The 11,439-nt window shown below is 35.3% G+C and overlaps 1 pseudogene; it reads right to left on the bottom strand.

The window, feature by feature from the left end:
* Positions 1–9,649: 9,649 nt before the first annotated feature.
* Positions 9,650–10,283, bottom strand: LOC111038546 (annotated as a pseudogene).
* Positions 10,284–11,439: the final 1,156 nt, after the last annotated feature.

Here is an 11,439-nt window from a genome sequence, read left to right as displayed (position 1 = left end):
TGACCAAGAAACTGATAGGCAGAAGGCCGATTCCAGGTCTTTCAGTGCCAGGAAGAGCGGAGTCAATAATCGACGCCCTCTTCCCAAGAGAGACAGCCACCGTCTGGCCGCCACGTACGGAGAGCCACGTCTTCCCGGAGGTAACGTGTGCCGAAATCGAAGAACTCCGCTAGAAAATCCCGAACGGAAAAGCGCCGGGCCCGGACGGTGTGCCCGACCTGATAATCAGGGAAGTCGCCAGGGTGAAGCCGGAGATCCTCAGAGACGTCTTCAACAAATGCCTCAAGGACGGCGTATTTCCACGCTCCTGGAAAGCGACGAGGCTCGTCCTCCTCAGAAAAGGCGATAAACCCCTGGAAGACCCTTCGTCGTACAGGCCCATCTGCCTTCTCAACGCGGTGGGCAAGTTGTTTGAGCGAGTCATCAAGGCAAGGATCGAAAAGCGGCTAGAAGAAAATGGCAAACTCGAAGACAGACAATACGGGTTCAGGAAGGGAAGATCGACAGTCGACGCCATTAAACGCGTCCTCAGTGTCGTTGAAGCAGTTGGTTCCGGGCCACTATACAAGAGGAAATTGTGTGCAGTAGTTGCGCTAGACGTGGCTAACGCATTTAACTCGGCGAAGTGGCCGAAAATCGTTAAATCTCTGAACGACAAGGGAATGCCCCCTTATCTCGTTGGGATAATTCAGAGCTATCTGTGCGACCGGACGGTGGAACACGGAGGGAACATAAGTCCTACCACGTGTAGCGTTCCACAAGGTTCCGTGCTCGGGCCGCTCTTGTGGAACGTCATGTACGACGAACTCCTACAAGTGGACACAGGAGGGAACGAACGCGGAATGTCGTCCACCGAATTAGTGGCCTTTGCTGATGATGTGGCTGTGGTGGCAACGGGCCACACAACATGGCTGCTCGAGTCGGCAACAAATGAGGCTTTGAGCAGAGTCACAGAATGGATGACGAGCGCTGGCCTAACCCTGTCTGTGAGGAAGACGGAGGCGGTGATGTTAACCACAAAGACAGGGTACAGACTGCCAGAGTTCAAAATTATGGGTAACCGCATAGAGCTGAAGGACAACATCAAGTACCTAGGAGTGGTACTCCATAAAGTGCTCGGCTTTAAGGCGCACGTGAAGGCAGCGGCGGCCAAAGCACAGGCAACGTCAACTGCCTTAGCAAGACTTATGCCTAATGTTGGATGCTCGGGCCAGAGGAAGAGGGCCTTACTTTCCACGGTGGTGACGAGCAAACTCCTATACGCTTCGCCAGTATGGGCCGAGGCGCTGGTGTTTAGGGGGAACATAGAAACCTTGGAGAGGCCTCAGAGGGCGATAGCCTTAAGGGTCGCAATGGCATATCGCACAGTATCGACGGCTGCGGTATTTGTGATAGCGGGACTGATACCGGCCCACCTGCTAGCATGGGAGAGGATGGAGACGTACAGGCGTAGGCACGAACCGGACAGGAGACGCGTGTCAACCGAGACCCGAGCGACAGTAATGGAGAAATGGCAGATCGAATGGACAAGCGGAGATAAGGGAAGATGGACTCAAAGACTTATCCAAGACGTCAAAACATGGACGTGCAGGAAACACGGAACGGTGGACTTCCATCTGACCCAATTCCTGTCAAACCACGGGTGTTTCGGGCAGTACCTTCAACGGTTTGGGAAGATTGCAGCCTCGACATGTGTGGACTGCCAAGATCCCAAGGACGACTCGGAGCACGTATTTTTCAAATGCGACAGATGGTGGAGGCAGCGACGAGCCCTGGAAGTGGAGCTAGAAGAAGAGGTGACCCCGGAGCGCATAATACCATGCATGTTGAAAAGGAGACGAAACTGGGACACGGTAAGGGACTTCGTGAATACAGTGCAGTCAACCAGGGAAAACGAGGAAAGAGAGCGGCAACGAAATCAGAACTGAACTAGTTAAGTTATTAAATTGTACGCCGAAGGCGAGTTTTAGAGGTGTAGAGCCCTCTCTTTTTTGTTGAGCGAATGCTCCTTACAAATGTTATTTTTACATTTTGTCGTGTGTTCATTTTAATAAATGATACGGATACAGGAGGAAGGACGGCCCTAAACGGGTGAAGTGCCCTCCTGTAGCGCCGTGATTCAACACAAAAAAAAAAAGGTATACTACAATCAAAAAATTGGACTTCGTCTTCACTAAAAGGAAGAGATGTAGTGTGTTGACGGAGAGAGAAGATTTACTTGTTTGGCGACAAAACTATTTGTATGATGTTCGCAAATTTCTTGAAGAAGGTCGTACCATCTATTACCTGGATGAAACCTGGGTGAATGCAGGTGACTGTGTTGATAAGTTATCGGTTGACAAGTCAATAAAATCAAAACACGATGCGTTTACTAGAGGTTTGACGACTGGTGCGGCGAACCCTACTAGTAAGGGTCAGCGTTTAATTGTGCTACATATTGGGTCAGACAGAGGATTTTTAGAAGGTGAACTGTTATGTTTTTTGTCTAAGAAAAATAATGGCGACTACCATGACGAGATGAATGGTGACAATTTTCATGAATGGTTCGAGTCGATAATTCCACGCCTCGAACCAAACTCGGTAATTGTTATGGACAATGCCCCGTACCATTCAGCGAGGAAAGAAAAAAATACCAACATATTCCTCAGCAAAGGACGAAATTTTGACATGGTTAACTTCAAAAGGCGTTGTCATTGACAAATCTATGTATAAACCACAACTGATGGCGAAGCTAAGAGAAATAAAAGGTAAATATAGTCTTATGTCGTCGACAATATGGCTAAAAATTCCGGCCATACTATACTCAGACTGCCCCTTACCACTGCGAGTTAAACCCCATTGAATTGGCATGGGCAATGGTGAAGAACTATGTGAATCAGAACAACAACACCTCTAAAATTGACGACGTTAAAAACTTACTGAATACAGCAATTGATCGTGTAACCAGTGAAAATTAGAAAATTTTTATTGAACACGTCAAAACGGAGGAAAATAAAATAAGCGAAGTTGACCGCAATATGGACGAGATAATTGATAATTTGGAACCATGCGTCCTCACCATAACAAGTGAGACTTCAGATTCTTCTGATTTTTAATTGTACTAATTGTATTTTTGTGATTTATATTGTATTTAAATTTTCTATTATTATTTTGACGATCATTTTGACATTTTTGTGATTTTATGTGATAAATTGTTTAATGAAAAAACGTAAATAAAAATAGTTTTGATATATGAATGACTGGCGTATACGTAATTGTTTTGTATGATATTTACAATAGCATATTGTAGGATTGTTAATAAACAAATGAATATTTTAATTATCTTTACTTCATATCATGGACTGAGTATAAAATACAAAATATAATACATTATATTAAATATATTATTACAGTTTAAGTAAACCGTTTGGTGACTGCGACGGACAGACATAAAAAATACACGCAATGTATTTTAAATTATTTACACTCATCGGCGGTCGATACTAAACTAATTAGAGCTCCCATCCGCGGCAGCTCGTCAAGTGCTACCACGGAACAAAAGCCACGCCCATGCGCAGATCCAGGGTTGCCAGATATGGCGATTTATCGCCAAAATGGCTACTTTGTGTGTGTGGCTGGCGCATAATTTTTTTTTGGCGGTTGGCTACAGTTATGGCGACTTTAGAATACGATTTGGCTAAAATATGGCTACATTGGCTGCAATGTTTTCATTTTAATTTTTCGATATATTTATTTATAAACACAATTCCAATATGATGTAAATTACTTATACTTGTTAATAATTAAACCAATTCTACAAGAAGTCAATCATTTAAGTATAACTTTCCAAAAAAGTTTTGTTGATATAGGAAGATCTTATGATGACATAAGTTCCTTATTTTTATTTCTTGCAAAACAAATTATTAATGTTAATGTTATTTCTAAAGGCTTTAATTTCATGAGAGACTAAATTAATAATAACAATGTTTATAATTCTCCAGATAACTATGACTATGGTCTAGATTACAATAGAGTATTAAAAACTTAAATATTGAACCTAATGCTATTAAAACATTAGAATTCAAAGCATTTTCATTTATAAAAGCATTATTGTATGAACTAGACAAAAGACTACCTGACAATTTAGAGTTTTTTCAAAAACTACAATTATTTTCACCCAAGCAGTGTTTAATCAATTGCACCCTTCTTTTATAGAGTTACCATTCATTGACCAATTTTTAAATAAATCTATGTTTGGTACAGTTGAAACACATTGGGAAAAGCTGACCACAGTAAAATTTAATTCTTATTTAAGTGAAGATGAATTATCAGATAGTTTAAAATTTAGGTCCAAATTGTATTCATTTAAAGATACAGGTGGTACATATATTTTTAGAGAACTCTCTGAGTTTGTTCTAAAATTATTATGTTTACCATCAAGTAATGCAATTGTGGAAAGAGTGTTTTCCATATTAAATGGTGTTAAAACAAGATCAAGGAATAAAATTAATTTGGTAATGTTGGAAAATTTATTAAGAATTCGGTGTCATTTTAATTCTTTGAAAAAATGTTGCACTTCTTTTGTTCCGACAAAATCTATGTACACTAAGTTCAGTTCAAAAATAATGTATAAATCAAGTGAAACTGTTACATCAAATAATATTAACCTTGCATGTATTAATGATGATGATGATTATGATAATCTGTTAAATGTCTTGAATAAAGTTTCATTACCAGATAATATGTAAGATTACCTATAATTGTTCAAGTACCTAATTAAGTTTATAAATGAATTATGTATTATATTAAATAACTAAATTATTATTATTATATTAAATTATATTATATTTGTTTATTTAATTTAGATGTTTTAATATTTTGGTTACCTATTTAAAGTTAATATAAATCGATGTCACAAATAATTATGGGATGGTTAGAAAAATAATACTGTGCATGACATTGTCATGATATTGTGATTTGTATGCTTGTGGCTACTTTTATATGATAAAGAAGAAATTTGGCTATTAGTCTGATAATGTGTGATTGGCGATAGTTGGCTATTTGATAAGAGTAATCTGGCTACACTAATCATCACAAACCTGGCAACCATGCGCAGAACTTGGCCGCCGAGTCATCATCTCATTTTGAATGGACTGTGGTGCCCTTGTCCCACACTTACACATTTTATTGTCATCAATTATTATTATCAATTATTTTGTTACCGCAACCGATGTTCCTCGTTTTATGTGATTGTACTCTTGTGTTTTATGTGAATTATATTATGTTCCTACTCTTGCCCTTTTTACATTGTCAAAACTTAATAATAACCCGCGATTATCGGCCGAAGCCGTTTTCTACCCGCTCGAATCACCGCCGACTTCGAGCCCACCACTTTTACGTTAGGTTCGCCTCGACAACTATAAAAAAACAAAATATACGACCTACGCGCGCGGTTTAATTTTGAACACCGTTTATCACCCGTCCATGCGGAACCTCATGTTATGTTAAACCTCTCGAACTTAATATTAAGAATAAATATCATCACAACATTACTTATTTTGTGTTTACACTTAATGATCCTTTAAACCTTCTGATTTGGGAAGCGACCGTGCTGTCGGTGTGGTAAATCACCCCGACCACTAAAAGACTATAGATTACGAAGCGCGTTATCTCATGCAGCTGCGTAATTATTATGAGACAAGGCCGCCACAATCCAGTCAGTTCGCTAAGGACGGTCAACACGACTTGCGAAATCATTTTTAAGTGCGCGAATCGCCGTAAACTAGTATAAGTGAAATTATTATTTATTCCATTCCGTATTGCTAATGTGGTTCTTTACATTATTATATTCATAGGCGCAAATCGCCAACTTTATTATATGCTGTGGGCGCCAATCGCCACTTGTATTATTTATTTTTATATTTCATTTTTGCCGGTTTTTTTTATAATTTTTATATTTCGTTGTACGCGCTAATCGCCGGTTGTTGTAATTTATTATTATTTTGTGTGTTTGTGTCAATTACCATTTTTTGTAGGCACAGGCAGCAGCTGGCCATTTTTTATTTGTGTAATTAACTTTTCAAAGTATCTAACCCTGGAAATGGCAACATAAAGTTGACCATGACTAAACACAGGTTGGGGTAAATACAATCCTACTTTATCCAATGTTTGACTCTGCGCTTTGTTTATTGTCAAGGCAAAAGCTATTCTTATCGGAAATTGACGTCTGGTGAATGAAAAGGGAAGAGTAGAATCAATTCTAGGCAATAAAATACGCTGACCAGCTCCTTGACCAGTTATAGTTTCCAAGTCTAAAGAATGATCGTACATATTTCGTACAATAATTCATTATATTGGAGGAGACATTTAAATTTCTCAGGAATATTACAATAGTACCTTTCTTTAGTACCAAACTGTGCGGTAGTAAACCACTTAAATGTAAACTACCCGTCTAACAATTCAGTCGGAAACAAAAAATCGTCACAGTCTTTTGACACTGTATTTAAACTTAAATACGTTTTTTTCTGGCCCTGGCAACATATTGACGATTGAGTTATTTATTTCATCACAATGTTCATTTTTAGGTGCAAGAATTGCAAATTGTGAAAAAATAGACATATTTTCTAAATTAAAAATAATATTTCCAAATACGTCTTTTATTATATTTTTTGATAATAACGATGGTTTAATTTCAATAGAATATTCGTCCAAGTCAGGATTTATTAGAGGGTATTCATCATTTCCAATTTGTAACAAAAACTTGGAAAATTCAATTTCATTTTTGTTTACTCTCATATTTCTAAATAGTTTAAGAATTTTAAAATGTGGCCAAATCGGAGAATTTTTTATGCAGTTTTGTATTGTAAGCTGTCTAGAGCCATATGGGACAACTGGTAAGACTTGTCTGAAATCTCCTCCTAAGACAATAACTTTCCCACCAAAGAAAACGTCGTTTTCCATTATATCTTTTAATAATCAATTGACAACCATTAACGCACACGCACTTGCCATAGCCGCTTCGTCCCAAATAATAAGTTTTCATTTTCGAATAGTTGATGCCTCTTTGCTAATTTACCTTCAACGATGAAACTGAAGTATCTATCAATATCAAAGGTAATTTAAATCGGCTATGTATTGTGCGACCTCCGGGTAACAACATTGCTGCTATTCCAGTCCAAGAAACCGGAATTACATCATAACCCATTTCTATACAACTGTTAATGATACATTTATAGACGAATGTTTTCTCTGTACCACCAGGTCAATCAATGAAATATGCGTTAGGATCACTTGTATTTTCAAGGCTCACGCATTTCATAATAGTTCTTATAATATCACGCTGTTCTTGATTTGCGCTGTCAATTAAATCATGTTGAATTGATAATGGTAATGTATCTTGTTGATTTGATTCGCTGTCTATAATAGCAGCATCATATTCTGGTAAACCGATTGATTTCAATGTCTGACCATGCAATTTTAATGTTAATGAAATATTTGATAAGGTTTTTGCATAAGCAATAGTGGCATTTGAAATTTGTATAAAGTCTACACTCATTGCGCCTTTAAATGTTTCCCATAAAACGTTAGTGTCTAAGGTCTTTGAAAAATACTTATATATGCAAACATTTGTCGAAGTTGCTTTGGCATTTGAAAAATGGATACTTCACTTAAACAGCGATACCACTCTGAATCATCTGATATCAAATTTCGATATTTAGCTGCCTCTTTAAAGGTAGGAAATGTTATACCATTATGTGTTCTAATGTCTTCGAATGATTTAGCACCAATAACGTGGAGTAGAAGTAATCTTAGATAATACCGTTCACTATCAGAAGGCGATACATGGTACATTCTGCCAATGACTGGCTCTTATTTAACTCGTTTTTTCCATTGCTTCCCATTCCAAACATAATGTTACAGGTGTTTCTGGATAACTATATGGACTTTTAGTTTGTTTATGGTTATTTAAATTTAACCATCCTATTAGTGTGGTACTTTTTAACTCTGCGTGCATTAATGCTTCTACTGCATTATCATTGGTGAAAATACACTTGTTGTTGATCGGGTAAATGCACGGCGAGTCGTATTACAGTATGTGATTGCTCATGCATATTGTATGAAAATATTCTATAAGTTGCTTCACATGTCCAACGTATCTGGTGTTTAAATAAGTGGTCACTTCATCATGATTCACTGATGTTTGGTTGACAGTTACTTGGAGATTAGTCATAAATATTGTTGTGTGCGTAATCTCAAAGGCTCCAAAAGCCGTAAGCTTTAGAGACAAATCAACAAGTACCAAATTGAACTGTAGAATTACGTTTATTTAGCAGAAAATATAATAAGAGCATAATAGCGTGTGCGCGTGTGACGAGAAGTTGCTCAGGTCTCCGTGGCTATGATACATCTGCCCAGGCTGTCCCACGGGCTCCCTTATAAGTGATGTAGCGGCGCGTGCAGCTTGTATGTGTGCGTGTTTCGGTTGTTGTTGCCAATTCTTAGAATAGCGACTCGTGTCCATGATTTCTAGTCGTGTACATATTCTATACTATATTGTTGCAATATTTATGTTAATGGAGTTTATGACCGTAATAAAATTATGATATATTATATTATATTATATACTATGTTATATACTATGTTATTATATAGCGAATAGTGGCGCCTAGAGTGTCAAGGCCCGCAACAATATATAATATAAATATTACAAAAATTAAAAATTAAATATTTATAAATATATTTATGTAAATATTTAACACTGGGGACACTTGCATAAATTTCAACATTAATATGAGCTCTAAAATACTTTAACAGAAAGGGATTATATGGGACAACGTATCTGTTATAAATATCAATACATTTTCCATTAACTGTTTTACTTATTGTTCGGCCATTATCTTTTCTCATATACACAGGATATCCATTGTAGTGTTACGTGGTAACAATTAAATTATTGTCTTTCACTACTGGTATACGGTGTGTAATTGTGTATCCGTAGTGGTAGATTAGTACCAAACGGGGGAATGTGAGAGGATTTGGATGTTCGACAAGACGAGTACACCGAAAGAAAAACCACAATCATAATAATAAAAAAGTATGTTAAATTGACAATAATCTTGTTAATATTGAGCCAACAAGATTTTGTTATCAATTTGATGATTTTTATTGTTTTTCAAACAGTCTTGTTTACCTAACCAATATACATTGTTAATCATACAGTTTCTATTGTGAAATCAACAATCATTATATGATTGGTTATATTAATTTGTATTGTAGAGTCAACCAACATATTGTTAATTAGGTATAAAGTCTCTTATTTAACCAACCAATATACATTGTTAATCATACACTTTTAGTTGTAAAATCAACAATCATTAAAATATGATTGGTTATATTTTTATTGTAGAATCAACCAACATATTGTTAATTAGGTATAAAGTTTCTTGTTCAACCAACCAATATACATTGTTAATTATACAGTTTCTATTATACCATTAACAATTATTTTAGGATTGGTAATACTAGTTATAAAAAAAATAATTAATTTTGTCTTAAATCGGATAATATTTGTCCAAGAGTATGACACGGTTTATCAAATTTTGTGTTTAAATTATATAAATATTTTTGAATAAATAACCAAGTAATAGAGGATTCAATTGGATACTCTAAGTTAAACAAATGAATCAATTTGAAACATACATCAATCGCATTAATTATTGAGAACACTTTATATTTTATAGAATCAAAGAAAACAATTGTTTCTTTTGGATGTATTGGTGAACCAACTATTAAGATAAACGGTTGAATAGGATTGTTTTCATTGCGCCGTAGAGTGATGTATTCCTCAATTTCACAAACCGAATTCTTAAAAATCATGAAGCTATTTTGTGAATCTTTAATAGAGTGTTTCACTTGGTTTATTTTGCCATTATGATCTCTGGTGACTTTTTTAGATGTCGGCACAAAAATGGCATGTAATAGATAAAACATAACTGTATTCGTTTCATCTGAAAAATTAAACATACAAAAATAAATTTCTAATAAATATGCTATTTCTGAGTAAAAATGTTTACTTTGACTTATGTCTGGAGTATCCTTTATACTTTCTAATAATTTGCGACTTGAAGAATCTTTGATTTTCTCATCAATCAAGTTCATTATTTGTTTGGATGTTTCCTCAAATGTGGTCATCAAGTCCTGACAGTCTGGATATAATGTTTTGAAGTCAATATCAACCTAAAATGTTGTTTTAAATTTCTAATCATTTAAAAGCAGTTTATACATTTTATAACAAATATGTAAACAGGGTGTCCTTAACAAATTCAATAATAATTTATATCAAAACATTGTTTTATATTTTTTTTATTGTTAAATTTTGGGTGTTATTATTTTTTAATCATTGGTAATAGGTACTGTTCTAAATTCATACAACCCTACAGATTTTAAATTACATACATATTGATATAATATGTATCTTCTTAGGTAATAGGTATATTATTATCTAAGTGATTATTACTTATTTTAGTAGCTACTTTTCAAAGCATTTTTTTAATTAACTTCACTAATTAATTGAAGTTAAGTTAAGGGGATTGGTGGCGGTGATTTTCTGTCTTTGTCTATCACACGCGCAACATAGGATTATAGACGTGTTCTATTTCCAACGTACCGATTAATCTAGTGAAGCGATAAAAATTCTGAAAACAGATTTGAATTTGTCATCAAGTCTATTTGAGATCGGTCAGTCCACATATTTTATATTATCCCCCAAAATCCTAAAAAAATTGTATTATTAAAGAGTAATTAAAAAAATTTCATATTTCATTATTTGGAGAAGTTTAAATCAAAAAATCAAAAATGTAGACTGACCGATCTCAAGCAGACTTGATGAAAATTTCAAATCTGTTTTAAGAATCCTTATCGTTTCACTAGATTAATCGGTACGTTGGAAATAGAACACGCCTATAATCCTATGTTGCACGTGTGTTAGACAAAGACAGGAAATCACCGCCACCAATCCCCTTAAGTTAATAGTATTTGTTTACTTAATTTAAACTTAATCGATGTACTAAAATGTCTATTAACTTCGCTTTTAATTTAATTGAATGAAAAAATACTTAACTTAACTGAGTCAAAAAATATCATTAACTTGCCTAGCCTTGATAATTTTTAACTTTTTTTTTTATAAATACATTTTTTAATAAAAGTTAACGTTAACTGTGTTTAACACAAAAGATATAGGTACTTACAAGTCGGTATCCAAGAGGTAATTTAAAACTATTCCAGTCGCTAATTATGTCACTTGTTGAAGTTGCTTTTTGAATTTCGTTTAATCTAAATTTTGTTGTTGCTTTCCAATTACGTTCAACTTCCGGAAATGTACAATTTTTGTCATTTTTAATTTGATCCACTATGTAACTGATGTCTTTTTCTGGTTCTGATGCATATCACAAATGCAATAAG

Source organism: Myzus persicae, unplaced genomic scaffold, assembly GCF_001856785.1.
Source record: "Myzus persicae strain clone G006 unplaced genomic scaffold, MPER_G0061.0, whole genome shotgun sequence".
NCBI classification, from domain to species: Eukaryota; Metazoa; Arthropoda; class Insecta; order Hemiptera; family Aphididae; genus Myzus; species Myzus persicae.
Note: the sequence above shows the minus strand (reverse complement) of the source record. Positions and strands in the feature narration are given on the sequence as shown.